The sequence below is a fragment of the Mustela erminea genome, chromosome 4 (assembly GCF_009829155.1).
Source record: "Mustela erminea isolate mMusErm1 chromosome 4, mMusErm1.Pri, whole genome shotgun sequence".
Taxonomy (NCBI): Eukaryota; Metazoa; Chordata; class Mammalia; order Carnivora; family Mustelidae; genus Mustela; species Mustela erminea.
Genome location: NC_045617.1, coordinates 65447991 through 65464263, shown reverse-complemented (window position 1 = coordinate 65464263; position 16273 = coordinate 65447991). Strand labels below are relative to the sequence as shown.

The following is a 16273-nucleotide window of genomic DNA, read 5'->3' as shown; positions in this document are numbered from 1 at the left end:
AAGCTATTTTGTTCAGAGAACTGGGACCCCTGGGCAAAATTACTAAGTCAATGAAGTTTTTCTTCAACTTTTATACCTTCTTTCACTCATTCCATTGTGCTAAATGCTAAGGATTAAAAGGTAAATAAGACATGGCCCCTGTCCTCAAGGAACTAACAGTTTAGTGGCTGAGAAGTAAACAAGACAATTCATGAATAACTGTTTTGCTGAATATAAATGGGGGGGGAGGGGCGCAGGTGGTAGCTATGGAAACCCAGCACAGAACATCTGCAACCACAGGGAAAAACAGGGAAGACTTTCCACCCAACTACCTTCTTTCTCCTCTCTCTGCCTCTCCACCCGACCTTCCAGCAGATCCTCGCCCATGACTTCCCATCCAAGATAAAGCCCCAAGCCTTGAAATGTCCTTTCTGCCTTCCTGCCTCAGAATCTATCTGTCTGATATTGTGTACCTAATTGCAAACTAATTCAAGCTAAGGTAGTCATTGATTGACTAAGCTAACTCTTTCCAGATGATATTTGCCTTCTGACTGGGGCTGTCTTTACACATTCAACCAATCTTTATTGATCTTTATTGAGCATACACAGTATAAGTAAATTTCAGCTCTTTTCCCCAAGACTGATAAATGGAAGAACCAAGACTTGAACAAGGTGGTCTTGACTCTAGGCCAAGGGATCTTTCCAGTTACTTAGTTATCCAGCTGCACTACCTGTTCTACTAGAAGGGCCGTTGGAGGGCCCAAGAGAGTGCAGATACCCACCACCCCACTCCTACCTACCCCCCACCCTGCCTTACACACCCAGAATCACTGCTTTCAGCTGTTTCTGCCATGGAGGAATAGGAATAAGCCCTCCCCTCGACAGGGACTCTCTGGGGGAAGAAGGTGTTTCTGCATCATCTTTCACCGCCAGCACTGCCCAGCGTCTGGACCAAAGTAAATGTCTAGTTAATGTTTGGAGAAGGAAAGGAAGGAAGGAGAGAATAATGAGAAAGGAAGGGAGGGCGGGAAGGGGGAGGGGAGGGGAGGGAAGGACTGGAGGACAATTCTCTTTGGTTATTTCACAAGTCCTATAATTGCCAAGTGTCTACCACCTCTTCCTCTAATGCCCCTCCTTCAGACACAGCAATTAAAACTCTTCGTTCGGAAGAATCCAGTGCTAATGATCTAGGGCAAAAGAAACAGTACAAATACTTCATTTGCTTCTTGGTGCATTTCAATGTCACCCCACCTTCACTCCCTGCCATTTCCTCCCCACAACTCTTTCTTGAACAGGACGGTCTGCAGGTTTAGTAGGGTTTTGTGTGTACTGATTTTTTTTTTTTCCAATACAGGCTATTATAAACTTTTAGAGCTTATAGAGTTTTTAGAGCTCTCTAGTCTCTATAGTCCTAAGAATAGGAATGTATTTCTGGTTGAACATTCACCTCATCTGGAAGGCCACTAAGGACCCTGGCCATTACCAAAAAGAACACAACCTCACTGATAGCAAATCTCAAACCCATGTGGGATTCAAAGAGTAGTATATAAACCTCCTCACATTTTGTCTCAGACTGGCTTTCATGGTACAGAGTCCACCTACAATGGGTACTTGTATGCCCCTTCTCTTTTTGATCCCTCTTCTTCATTCCTTTTCTCCTGTCCTATCCTCTGAGCCTCTCTACCCCACCATGTCCCTTCCATACATGCCAGGGGCCATCTTGCCTCTACCCTTTTGGGCTATTTGACTCCACCAAGGGCAAGGGGCAAAGTGAATCATCACATTCTTGAGAGGGGAACCCACTAGACATAAAATCTTCCCCTTGCTCATATTTTCCACTTCATTGATAATTTCTAGGCATTTTCATACTAAAATATCCCTTGCCCATCACAGCTGAAGTAGAAATGAAAGTAGTGAAGACAACAAGAGTCCATCCCACCATCCTCCTCTGGGTATTTGACATAAGAAACTCTGTCCGGAAAATGCTGTATATTCAAGGACCTATCACTGAGTCAGTGTTCAGTAAATATTTGTAGGTAGAACCTAACCGGTGTTTACCACACTGCTTAAATCTACACACTGAGACTCAAGAAGAGCAAATAGCCAACTCATGATTAAAGGGCTTCCATTTCATTCCTTGAGAGCTACCAAAGAATACCATGTGGTTATTTAATATCTGTTCCTGAGTAGAATATTATTTCACCTTATAAAGGTAAATAAAAATGTTTAGAAAACACATTAAAGCCATATGTGTTTTCTGGAGGGAAGGAAAGAAGGAGAGAAGACAATGCTGGGGGTGGGGGATTAGGTGAAACAGGGAAGATCATGTCCTCAGACCAGGTCTCAGTCAGCAGATACCCTTCAGGTGAAACTTTAGGTGACTTGAAGGCTTGGCTATGAAATGGTTAAACCAGAAGCCTGTGTGCATCCTGTCACGATTTTATTTTGAGCAGCCTGTTTGCCTGAGAGCCTCCCACTCTTTCCCTTCCCCAGAAACTGCAGCTCTGCTCTATGTCCACGACAAAAATGTTCGTCTTTTCCACAGCTTGAGGGACTAACCAATGCCTATAAATTTCTTTGTGTAATAACATAACAATCAAATCACATTAAGTCAATGTCAGTCATACATGTGTTTTCAATTTTAAAGCTCACCAGTGATTTATTATTCACCTCCTAATATGCCATTTGTACGTATAGTGAGAGATACAGGAAAGTGACATGTGTAGAATAACTTCCAAATTCTACTATGAAGTTGTCTCATATGTTCTGTCATTACTTTACAAGTTTCCTTTCAGTATTTCTCACGGTGACATTTTCTGTTCAGTGATATAGATTCTAATCTTCAACTTTTAAATCTTCATCCATTTTTAAAACACTTAATTTTATGGGTTATATTGATATTTCCTTTAATTGCTTTTATTTTACTATCATTTTTTAAAGGAAAGGAATCTGGGTATCAATCCCTAACTGTATCCCAGGGAAATAGGGTCCTATGCTGGCCACTCACATGCCGCCTACTCTTCGTCCATTCCTATAAAGAGTAGAATATAAGGAACCCTAGAGTGTCATTTTCAAGGCCAGATAGACCTGGATCTCTGTCCCCTTCTGCTGCTTATCAGTTGTGTGACTTTGAAAACATTACTAAACCTTGCCAAATCCATGGCTTCATCTGTAAAATGCATCTATCACTATCAACTTCATAATACCCACTTTTTCAAAAATGAATGGAGTGACAGATGTCCACTATCCAGTAGATGCTCAGTATTTCCTAGTACCATCACTCCTAGCCCTAAGCCCTGTCCTTGCTGTGGATAGTATAAGTGGAATAGGAGGCCAGTTGCATTTGTTCTAGATGAAGTACATCAGTTATATCTTTGGAAACAGTTCAGGTACCCATGCAGATGGACCCTGCAATGATCATCTAAAGCAATTCTTTCTTCCCCATGTAAGAAAAGCTTTCCATGGCCTGAATTAATGGCATAAGTCTTAATGGAAGCCTGTTCCTTAAGAGCTTGTTCCACCAAGAGTCAGAGATGTGATTACACCTAAGGAGCCACTTTAAGCCATAGAGAGCCATGGACCATAAGAGACAAATCTCAATGAACAGATAAATAGCTCGAGTTCCCTACTGAACTACAGTGGATATTTGCATTTAAAGAGTATACTCCAACCACTTCTAATGCCCACTTGATTCAGTCCATTAAATCAAAGAATTCACTCAGAAGAAATATAATTCTAGTAACCTTTTTAACATATGAAGGAAAAGGAATTCACTTAAAATGCACTTAGTTTTCAAAGAACAAAATATAGAGGATCCTTTGCTGGTCACTTTTCAAGATATATGTTCTTACCTACGCCTCGACCAACGGATAAACTTAGTACTAATCTCCCACCCTTCTCAAGATGCACTTGTAATCATTGCAGAAAATCCAACAAATTCAGAAAAGAACTAGAAGTTCAAGTTCTTCTACACAGGGCATTAGCTCTGTTATCTGTTGTGTTCGAAGAATGAATCTCTCCTGTTCAGGATAATTCATTCAGTTCTATAATCCCATGGTGGTGCCCACCGGGAGCAAGGTTATGTGCTGCTGTAAGACAAGAAAAATAAAAATCTTAGACCTCAATCAAGAATCGCCACCTGCCTTCACTCCTTCATTCAACAAACACCGCCTTAGCCAGGCCCCATGCTCCATAAGACATAACCATACCCTCACAGACCTTCCAGTAGCCTGCACGGCATCCGTGGCCTAGAGAGCTAAAAATGCCTGTTACTACCACCCCAACTGCAGTGCATTAGGAGGACTTCCAGAAGGATCTGAAGGCACGTGACTGGAGGGTAAGAAGGAAATACCTGATGTGGGCTGCTGAAGGGTGGGTGGCATTTCAACAGGTGAAGATCGTACTCTATACACAGGCAGTGTAGAATTGGTACAGAAGTAGAAAACCAGAGGGAGACTTGCTTGGGGGTGAGGGGAACAGCAAGAACAGAGACCTATTTATCTGCAAGGGAACTAGCAGGAGATAAAAATGGAAAAAGAAGTTGGCATCACATTTAGAGAGCCACGAATACCAGAATAAGTAATACGAACTTAACAAAGTAGAGACTGGGGAGCCATTGAAGAATTCGGAGCACAGGGTTGACATGGTTGGATTTGGGCTGAAGGCATAAATCTGTCTGTGGTAGGTGAGATAGACGGGAAGGGTCAACGGGAGACGATCAGAGGGTTTGTCCAGTTTTCCTGGGGCAGGAGAGCAAAGAACTCGCAGACAGTGGGAAAGCAGAGGAGCAGATGCACATTCCAACACAATTCTGGAATTTTTGTAGTTAAATGGAACAGTTCAAACACATCTCTCCAGACGAAAGACCACACTTACTTTAAATACATGTTGAGACCTAGGGGGTTAATGCAGCCGTTTTTACCCTCTGGAGACTTAGAACCAACTGTAGTTTGGTCACCTCAATTTGCTCCCCACAAACCATTGCCCTCAAAACTCAGGATTTGCTAAACATTTCAAACTCCCAGAAGCGGAGAGTTCAATAAAACCGCATTGTGCCTGGCATGTACTTCTTCTTTAGGACTGAGGAAATTTGATCGGCTTCTTACTAATTCATTTAAATTTCATTCAAACTGGGATTTTGGGAAACTTCTCTGTTGCCCAAAGAAGTCTTAAGAGCTTATTTTTAAGGCCTTTCCCCTCCTTAAAAAAAGGAAATAGTAGTTCTCCAACCATCCCTGAACCCTGGAAGTTACAGTCACAGCTCTTGGGTTGGGATGGAGTCTATAGTAGGCAAAGCAACAGGCTCAAAACAGCACATTTTTGCCAAACGCCAGAGTGTCGTGTGGCTGAGGACAAGCATTTGACCCTCATGAGTACTTTCTGACCACATTTTCTAACCCTGAGGCAGCAGGTGTAGGGAAGCCTGGAAGGGGTTCATTCTATTCTGAAATTCCTATTAGGCACGCTGGTGTGTCCTCCTCACTGTCAATAACGTCAAAGAGAAATCTGGCAATTGAAAAAATAAACGCGTTAAAAAGTAGAACTAGAGAAACAATTTACCGTCTTGAAGAAGACTTTGCTCTTCCGCCTCCTCCTCCCACTCCATGGCAGTGTTGAAGCAAATCTCTTCTTCTAGTGACAGCCATCAAGCAGTCGTGAGTATCTGTCACACACAGAACAGCTAATCACACGGGGCTTTGATACACCTCTATTCAACACCTGATTGTAGAGAACTTAAAATAACCTCCACACTGCTTTTAACTCAAATTGATGTCCCAACTTCAAGTTCCACTTTAAGGTGATTGTATACTTTGAGTTTCTTTTCTTTCCCTCTCTTTCTTTCTTTCTTTCTTTCTTTCTTTCTTTCTTTCTTTCTTTCTTTTTTTCTCAGTGTTCTGTTATTGTTGTTGTTGATGTTATATTATATGTATTTTTGTTTATTAGCTTTTTGGTATCACAACTGAGTTTCTTACTTTCCGACTCAACACTAAGCCTAGAAAAGGCCCTAGATGCTAAGGAATTTAATTTGTATTTTATCTCAGTCCCACTGCTCAGGATTTCAAAATTCATTTGTAATGACCATATCTTAAAAATACGTCCCTCCACGTAAGCACAGTCTCCACGTGTGATGGCTACAAGCCAGATAACACCCCGGGTTGTCATCAGCTCCTACCTACCATTCTCTGAGTGCTGGGAATATATACAGGAAGAAATCAACAACTATGGCCATTTATGACCACAGACGATGTTTGAAAGACTGGGATAGAAATAGTAATGTATTTAACAAGGCTTTTTGGCAGCTGATTCTTTTTATGAATAAATGCAGACCTTAATGCCTAGAGATGCTAAACTCTGAAAGGTAGAATTTGAGGGTTGAAGTCATTACATCCAAGTCTAAATTATGAAATTTGCTAAAAGCACATGAAAATGAATCCAAGTCTTTAATACGTTGAAAGGAACACTAGTCTTATGCAGAGCCTGGTATCTTTAGCACCTCGTCAAGACTACCAGTCTGCAGTGTATAGTGGAGAAATGCACCAAGATTATTCATTATAGGCAACATCTTTAATTATAATTTTTAAATTTTTTTCACCTTTTAAAATGGTCTACTGAAAATTGTATCTACAGGGAACTGCATCTTAGAATAAATTGTTTCACTCTTAAAATCCTGTATTTTTTCAAGAAAAATGCCATCCTGGATAACCTCCCTGTTTCTAACTTTGCAGGGACCCTGAATCCTGAATTAGTTGAATTTGTAGGAAGGGAGAAAGAGCTGTGCTGTAAATCTGCCATTTGGGCACAGGACACCTACAATCAAATGAATTCACTTCTTTTCATCTTTTTAAGAGCTACACTTTAAAACTAGAATTTCAGCCTGATTTTTCCAACACTTCTTGAACTTGGAACTGGAGCACAGACAGTTTTTAAGTTTTTAAGTTTTTAAGTTGCCTCATCGTCATTCATTTACCATCAGTGACTTGCAGGATAGTGTGGAAATTCAAAGAAAACTAGCAGGAATCTGGCCTCCAAGACCTGACACCTAATTAGAGCATCAGACGTGTAAATAAGAGTGAATTTGCAATCATCCAGGGCACAGTTGGGTGTTAGAGTAGAAGTCATCACAGCAAGGAGTGGTGGCAGAAAGATCTGGGCCTTGGAACTCCACTGGAAGTTGGAGTTGAGAAAATGATTTCAAAACTAACATAAATTGTAGCATCTTTCATTTTCTAAATCGACTTATTATTTTAAAATGGCATTTGATGATGATATTTCTGCAAGCAGAGATAATTTATTCAAATTAAATCCACAAATTTTGCATAGAGTTTCCATTATGTCAGCATTATGCACCAATACAAGGGATTACTGCTGTGTGCTGGTCTCAGCTTTTCACTAACCAGTGTCACGGCTGGACCAACACTCGTGCTTCTTATTATGATTGCAAGACACCCTCCAGCCATAACCACCAAGAAACTTTGAAAAAATAAAGGTTTATTACTTACGAGACCTGGAAGTTGCACGGCACAACTGGGGCCACACAGCCAAGTCATGGGTAGAAAGGGAGAGAGAGTGTGAGCAGGCCGGAGCTCTTTTATTGGAGTGTGGGGGTGGGGACCTAGGGTTCTGCAGACTCACTCTTTATTGGTGAATTTAAAACATAAGAGTGGGAATTTAAAGCACAAGAAGAGAAAAAACAAGTGGCCCACAGGGCTAGTTATCGAAATCAACCAAGACCTCTAAAACAAAGGAGCCTCAGTGGGAGGGAGGTGACCTGGCTCTTTATTTGGTCGTGAGGCTGGCAATGTGTTTATTTGGAATAGCCTTCTTTGAAGTGGATGCCCCTTTGAAGTGGATGCTGGGCCCAGCAAGCAAAGGTTAAGTCAGGCACTTGCATGACCAAAACAAAACAAAATTTAAAAAGCCATTATGGCTTCCCCTACAATTACAAAGTTTGATGAGATGGTTTCTGACCTTGGAGGGTAGGAAGTTATTTATGCCAACAACTCATAGTACAAGACCTGTTAAAAATCCTATAATAGAAGAATCAACAAAGCAAATGAATAACACTAACCCTGCAAAGAATTTCATTTTAATTATTATATAATATAGGTATTGTAATAAGTATGAGTACAATAATTATCAGAGTAGAGCATGGATTAGTAACACATTGTTTAAAAGATTCAGATGGATTGGGGCGCCTGGATGGCTCAGTCATTTAAGCATCTGCCTTTGGCTCAGGTCATGATCTTATGATCCTGGGGTCCTGGGATCCCAGCAGGCTCCCTGCTCAGCGGGGAGTCGGTTTGTCCCTTTCCCCTAGGTGGTACTCTCTGTCTCTCTTTCTCTTTTAAATAAATAAATAAAATCTTTGTAAAATTTAAAAAAAAAAAAAAGGATTCAGGTGGATTAATGCTCTGGAAGTATTGATATTAGGTTTATAGAGTCGGGTCTCCATGTTTACTTGAGGCGAGTTCTACTCACTTAAATATAAAGGCATTCTTTGTTCTCAGTATTATCTGTCCTACTTCTGCACCAACTACCAGCTATCCAAACTCAGGAACAGTTACTACAGATCTTGCTGAAAGAACCAGGTATAGAGTTGATGACAGAAATAGCCTCAACATAGTAGGTGTGCTTATAGGTTTTTTTCCCCTAGATATTTATTCTGGGTTCAAGGTGTCTCCTCCTACCAAAATGTATCAGCCCCTATAAAAAGAATATGCCATAAAGAAGGTACTCAAATGAAAATAATTTTTATTAACGTTCTTGGTATTTAAGCCAACCCCACCTTGTGAAATTTAAGAATGACCATATTAGCAGTGCCAAAATAAACTTCATAACCCTAAATTAGTGTCTAAATAGTGCAGAAATGTGTTAATATGTACATATTTGTGAAATTTATAAAACTACAAGCGAGCAGAAAATGAATTTCACAGTCTGGGTCAATGCACGCATAGATTAGGCAATGAAACTATTCTGGAACGCCATTTTATAACTGTTGCAAAAGAAAATTTGGGGACTGAAAACCCATAAACAACAAAATCCAAACGAAAAGTACCATTAGGATAACTGTGAATGCCTTTAAATAATGAATTTTTAACTATGTAAAGATATTAAATAAACAGCATTGCATTATTAGGTACGTTAATAAAACTCTATAAATTTTCACAAGCTGAATTTAGCTGATCTGTAATGTAGCTTAGCTACTCATTTAGATTTCTATCCAGATACACATATCACTATGCCCAAAACTATCAAAGTAAATACACTGGTTACTTACTGAGAGCCCTTTTGGAAACACATGTAACCAATCCTATTCAATAATTGTATAACACATGTCAACACTCAAAATAAGTGCCTGGGATTAGCATGCTGTATGCTTATTCATGAATTGTTCCTTATATGGATTTTTTTTTCTCCCAACTGTACCTTCAATTTATATCCTAGCTTGTCATTATCTCACATAGCACCAAGTGCTCCCTAAATGACAGTTGATAAATGAGTTATTAATATTTTTTAAATAAATTTATTTTTCTTGCACTATTGAATATTCTTCCTGTTTAGAGGCTAGCTTGAAGCTTTTCTCATTTAGCTTTATATGTGTCTTCAAATAAGAAAATTAAACCCTACGTTTTCCATAAATGGCTATCCAACAATTCTGAAATATTTCTTTGTCAATTAAAGAATAACCCAGATAGAAGTGCTAAATGGCATAGTCATGGCTTGCCTCGGTATTTAGAAAATACTGACCTCCTGCTTGGTAGATATCTGCTTGTCCATTGCAATGAGGTTGAAATTGCATAAATAAAGAATATACTTCATAATAACCAATTTGTTCAAAAACTTGGAAAAATCTTCACCATGAATAATATTATATGCTATCTTTTTTAAACCTACAGACTACCATAAAAAAATGAGCCATGAGAAGGTTTTATTGTCTAGGTTTATTTTACTATTGAATGTATTTGACATTATCTGAGCTTGTGCACCAAAGATGCAAGACAGGGTGGGAACTAGGGCAGTGAGTTACTTATTTCATACTCCAGATCTGAGACAGCGCCAAATAACTCAGTGATCAAGGTATATCGCATTTTAAAGTAATATTCTTTCAAAAAAAATAAAGGCCAAAAATATCAAAAACTTAAATAAAGATCAAAGGAGATCTATATTCTGGTATGTTGGTTCATTGTTACCTGTTTGACCACAGGGTGAAGAAAAGTGGGGAAGAACGAATCTTGCTGTTTTCTTCTTTGATTTAAGGGCAAAATGGATTTCAATTAAAATTTAATATGTCCAGGGGTGCCTAGATGGCTGTCATTCAAGCTTCCTACTTTTGGTTTCAGCTTAGGTCATGATCTCAGAGCATGAGATCAAATCCCCAGCCCCCCACCCAGAAGGCCTCTGCACTATGTGTGGAGCCTGCTTAAGATTCTCTCTCTTGGGGTGCCTGGGTGGCTTAGTTGATTGGGCGTCTGCCTTTGGCTCATGTCATGATCGTAGGTCCTGGGATCAACTCCCTGCTCAGTTGGGAGTCTGCTTCTCCCTCTCACTCTCCCTCTGGCCTCTCTCTGTCTCTCTCAAATAAACAAATACATTCTTAAAAAAAAAAAAAAAAAAAATTCTCTCTCTCCCTCTCCCTCTGACCCCCCCAACTCTATTTCTCAAAAACAAACCAAAAAAGCAAAAACAGGAAAACGAAAGAAAACCACAACAACAAGAACAAAACACAAAATACCTCCAGCTCAAAGCATCATTAGATTAGCAATATTTTAGGTAATCTGATAACTTTAATGAATGAAACCATTATTTCCTATCATCTATATTTATTGTATGTAACTTGTCGTTTTCTTACCTATGAATCTATTTGAAGTATTACACCACTTGGAAATCTGAATGGAAGTTTACAAAGGAATACAGTTGATATTTGAACAACACAAGTTTGAACCGCCTGGGCCCACAAACATGCAGATTTTTCTCAACAAATACAATATAGTACTGTAAATGCATTGTCTCTTCCTTAAGGCTTTCTTATTATCATTTTCTTTTCTCCAGTTCACTTTATTATAAGAATGCAGTATGTAATACACGTAACATTAAAAATATGTGTCAATTGACTGTGTTACAAATAAGGCTTCTAGTCAACTGTGGGTTATTCTCACATAAACTTTTGAAATGCCCAGAGTATATACAGATTTTCAACTGCCCAGCAGGTGTGCACCCCCAGCCCCCACATTATTTAAGGGTCAACTATAATCCATAATTTGAATTTGCTATGTTTGTGGCATATTTCCATCATTCAGGCTTACCTTGTTTACTTCCCATTCTGTTATGTTAGATTTTCTTTTTGTGTTTTAGAATGGGGAAATTTTCATAGAAGGCTAAAAAGGAACAGGTCATTGTATGGTTATTTCCTATTCAATATCTGCACAACAGAGGAATAACTCATTTCATTTACTTGACACCCTTGATTTCATTCTATATAATTCTGTATAGAACCATCACCAACATTTCTTTGCTTCCCTATGTAGTAAAACTCCTTGGGTTATCTATACTTGATACTATTGCCTGACATTTCTCTTCTCATTCCCTCCCAAACTCTTTATTATAAAATACCTTCAAATTTACAGAAATTTTTCAAGTATAGAATATTCATATACCCTTTACCCAGAAGAACCAATTATTATTTGGCCCTGTTTGTCTTTGCTATATATATTTTTTGTAACCTCTTGGAAATTCATTGTATACATCATGCCCATTTATCCCTAAATATCTCGGCATGTATTTTCCTTTTTTTAAATTTATTTTTAAATTATCTATTTATTTACTTTTTTTTTTGAGAGAGAGAGAGAGAGAGAAGGGTGGAGAGGGCAGAAGGAGAGAGAGAATCCCAAGTAAGCTCCACACCCAGCCCAGAGCCCACCTCAGGGCTTGATCTCAGGACCCTGAGATGATGACCTGAGCTGAAACCAAGAGGCCACCGCTTAACTGACAGAGCCATGTAAGCATGTCCTAGCACATATTTTCTAAGAACAGGAGCCTTCTTTTGCAAACCACAGTTCCATCAGCACGTTCAAGAAATGTATAGACAGAATTGGAGTATCTCATATATATATAGGTCCATATCCAATTTTCAAAAATTATCCTAAATAAGCCATTTTTGGAAATTTTCTCCTGATCCAGGATCCCATTCAGAGTCACATGAATGCATTTAGAGCCCTCTATCTGGTATCCATTATTCTGAAACAGTACCAGAAACTATCTTTGTCTTTCAGGACATTGACATTTTTTAAGAATGCAGGTTAATTATTGTGTAGAGGATCTTTCAGCATAGGTTCTCATGATGTTCCTTCTTCCTGGGGGTCAGAGCAAGAACACAACACGGGCCATGTTGTACCCTCGGTGTGTTATTACATCGAAAGCCTGTAATGGCAACTTCTCCCATTACTGGGGAGGTGAACTTTGGTTACTTAGTGAAGATGCCGCCCCATCTACATTTGTCCACTAAAAAACTACACAGTTCTTCCTTTCCAGTTAGAAACTCTGTGGGGAGATACTTTGATATTAGAAATTATCCTGTTGCTTTTTAAACTTTCACTGAGTAGTTTCAGCATCCATCGATGATTTGGGCCCGAAGCAGTATCACCATAAAAGTTGCAAAATGTTGGGGCACCTGGGGGGCTCAGTCAGTTGAGCATCTGATTCTTAATTTCAGCTCAGGTCATGATCTCAGGGTTGTGATACCCTGTGTCAGGCTCCGTGCTGGGCACCGAGCCTGCATAGGATTCTCTCTCTCCCTCTCCTTCTGCCCTCTCCACCCCTCTCTCTCTCTTAAAAAAAAAAAAAAAGGTGTAAAATGGTAATTTTCTAACTCTGTTAGTTCCTCTGCATTATGGGTAGACTCTCTGCAAGGGAGAGCTTCCCCTTCTCATTTATTTACTTACTTGCTTACATACCATCAGTGTGGACTAATGGATTCTTCTTTCAGTCCATGGTTTATAATCAGCTCTTCAATTATTCATGTTGATGCTCAGTTTCCCATATTTGCGCAGAGGGACCCCCTGCAAGTCATCTCCTTTGTCATTTTGTACTGTTCCCATCATTGCTCGAGCCCTCCCCTACCTTCCAGAAGGCCAAGAGTTTGCATTTCTTCTTGTACTTTGCCTGCCCCAGTCCTAGACTTGGCCATTTCACTGAGGTGGTCTAGTTTCTTTTAGTGAGAAATTGTGTTTTAAAACAAAATCTGGGTGCTAGATGTGTGGCTGAGGTGTTGCTGCTTCTAGCACAGAATAAAATGTGCTCTATTAAATGCATAGTTCAGTGAATTTTGACAAATTCTTATTCCCGTGGTCAATTTTCAGTCTTTGTTGTTTTGATCTATTAACAGCATTCAATACTGAGGATCTCACCTTCCTCCTTGCAATACTGTCTTCACTAGGCTTCTGGGAAATGCTGGGCTTTCCCTATCCCCACTGGATACTCCTCAGTCTCCTTTGGTTTTCTCTGCTCTTCCCTATACCATTTCAAAGTTTAAATACTGCAGAACTCAGACTCTGATGCTTTCCTCATCTGTATATACCCTTACTCCCTAGGTAATCCCATCTGACAACTCCCAGATTTGTAACTCTAGCCCACTCTTCTCCTGGGTTTTATATCCACTTATTTCGATCTGACATCTCTGCCTGAAATTCCAATGGACATCAAAATCCAACATGTGCAAAACCGAAATCCATCCCATACCTGGCCCACCTGCAGCTTTCCCATCTCAGGTGATGATGGCAGCTGCATTCTCCTTATTATTTAGGGCAAAAACTTGGAGGTACCCAAAGTTTGAGATCTCCAGATCCCTGACTCCACTACTGGTCCCTCCATTCATCCCACCAGAGTCTGAGCAGTTATCATCTCTTGCCTGGATTATTTCAAGGGCCTCATAGCTGGTCTCACTACATCAAAGCTTTCTTTTACAATCTGCTCGCCACACAGGATGACCCTTTTTAAATGTGTGATCATATCACTCTTCTCTCAAAATTTTGCAGTGGCAGGACGACGCCTGGATGGCACAGCCAGTTAAGCATCTGACTTAGATTCAGGTCATGATCTCAGGGTCCTGGGATCAAGCCTGCATTGCAGGGGAGAGGGGAGTCCATGCTTAGCAGGAAGTCTGCTTGTCCCTCTCCCTCTGCCCCTCCCCCCTCTCCCCACTCATGCTCTCTCTCTCTCTGTCCCACTCTCAAAAAAATAAATAAAATCTTAAACAAACAAACAAACCTTTGCATTGGCTCCTCATTTTTTTCAAAGTAGAGCTCAAACCGTTAGAATGAGCTACAAGACCCTTTTAATTTCCATGCCCGCCTTTGCTCTGAGACCTCACCTCTCACTCCTCCCCCTTCCTCTCCTTCCTATCCAGGTGGAATTCCTGCCGCTCCTCCCACATGCTAGCATGCCAGGAGGCTCCCACTCAAGGGACATTCAAGCTGGTCCCTCTGTGAGGAAGGTATTTCCCCAGATCACTGTTTGGCTAACTTCCTCATCTCCTTCATTTGATTAGACTGTACCCTCTGGAAAGGCCCACCCTGACTCTCCAAACACGGAAGACCTGGTCCCTCACTTTCAGCTTTTCTGGCTACTCCCCCATTGTTCTTCCCACCTTCTAACACAATTTTTATAAATTACTTATTTTTTTGTTTATTGGTTATCGCATGTCTTTTTGTGCTGGAAAGTAAACTTCCTGAGTACAGGCATCTTTGTTTTGCTCATCGGAGGATCGAGAACCAAAGGATTTCACTGGGCCTCTATGTTTTAAATAAATGGATGAACCACTTTGTCCTGTACTTTGACTTGATAAATTGGTAGAAATGAGTAAGAACTCACTAGTAGAACTGAGTCCACATATACCATTTTTTTTTTAAAGATTTTATTTATTTATTTGACAGACAGAGATCACAAGTAGGCAGAGAGGCAGACAGAGAGTGAGAGAGGGAAGCAGGCTCCCCGCTGAGCAGAGAGCCCGATGCGGGACTCGATCCCAGGACCCTGAGATCATGACCTGAGCCGAAGGCAGCGGCTTAACCCACTGAGCCACCCAGGTGCCATGTGGCCATGCGCTTAACACCCAGGTTCGGTTACACTGCTCTTTCTGGGTGTGTATTTGCCTCTTTCCACACAGGAAATCTAGATCCATTTTAAAAATAGAGAGCTTTTTGGTCAGGTGGGATTTCCAGACAACTGTGGGTTTTGCCTGCCCTGAATTAAGCCTTTGCATGCATAATACAGCCCAAGTAACAAACTGATCTTCATCAGGCACTGCCGTCAGGGAGGGCCACATTGCCCACTCTTTCCTCTGCTTCTCTATCCGCTGTGATTCTGAGTTCCCTAGAGGAGAAGGGGAGACAGAAGGCAGCATGAAAGAATCCAGAATTTCTTTATATACGGACTCTACATTTTCCTAGTAGACCGTTCAATTGACTCCAGATTCGAAATGGGCAGCACACGTCACTTAAGTGGCCCTGGAGTGATTCATAGAATTTTAGCTGAGATAAAACACACCTTGACAGCCTTTCAAGTAATGTGCCTGGGTTATTTCTGGACAATCACCATGATGTCAACAGTCAAGTTTTGAAAGGCACATGTGACATGAGTATTAAAATATCTCTACTGACAGGATCAAAACTTTCCTGGCCGCTAGTAAAAAAGAATATAATCCATTAGAAAGTAGACACCCTCTCTGCTTCTTGTCCGGAAAATCTAGGTCACCTCACTTGATTCCCATGCCACTGGTGTTCCTGGAACATTAGGAAACATTTTCCTCATGTATAAGCTCGTGTATTCTCAGCCCTTTTAATTTAGAGAGTGTACGATGAGAACCTTGTTTAAATTATGGAGGCTTGGCTTTAATATCATAGAAAAAAAGCATAACTGTTCCTTTCAAATGCATACAGAAGTATGCAGATTTTACGTACTTAGCACATCAGTGCCATTAATAGGAAAATGAAGATTTTAATTTATATATTTCATTTCTTCTAAAATCACATTCAGAAATATCTTGACATTTTAATGAAGGTAATACATAAGAAAGGTCATTTTCGTTCTAAGACAACTTCAAATGCAGAGTTAAATAGGCTATATCTAAGAAAGGACTGAGAGCATATTTTAAGTTTATCTCTTTTATAATAGATTGGAATCTTACATCAGGCTCCCTGCTCATGGGGGAGTCTGCTTCTCCCTCTCCCTCTGCCTGCTGCTCCCCCTGCTTGTGCTCTCTCTCTGTCAAATAAATAAATAAAATCTTAAATATAATACA

The 16273-nt window shown here is 40.2% G+C and overlaps 1 protein-coding gene across 2 annotated transcripts in view; it reads left to right on the top strand.

Moving 5' to 3' along the window:
• Window positions 1-16273, top strand: part of PDE7B (phosphodiesterase 7B) — a 310619-nt gene that overhangs the window by 254774 nt on the left and 39572 nt on the right. The window lies entirely within an intron of this gene.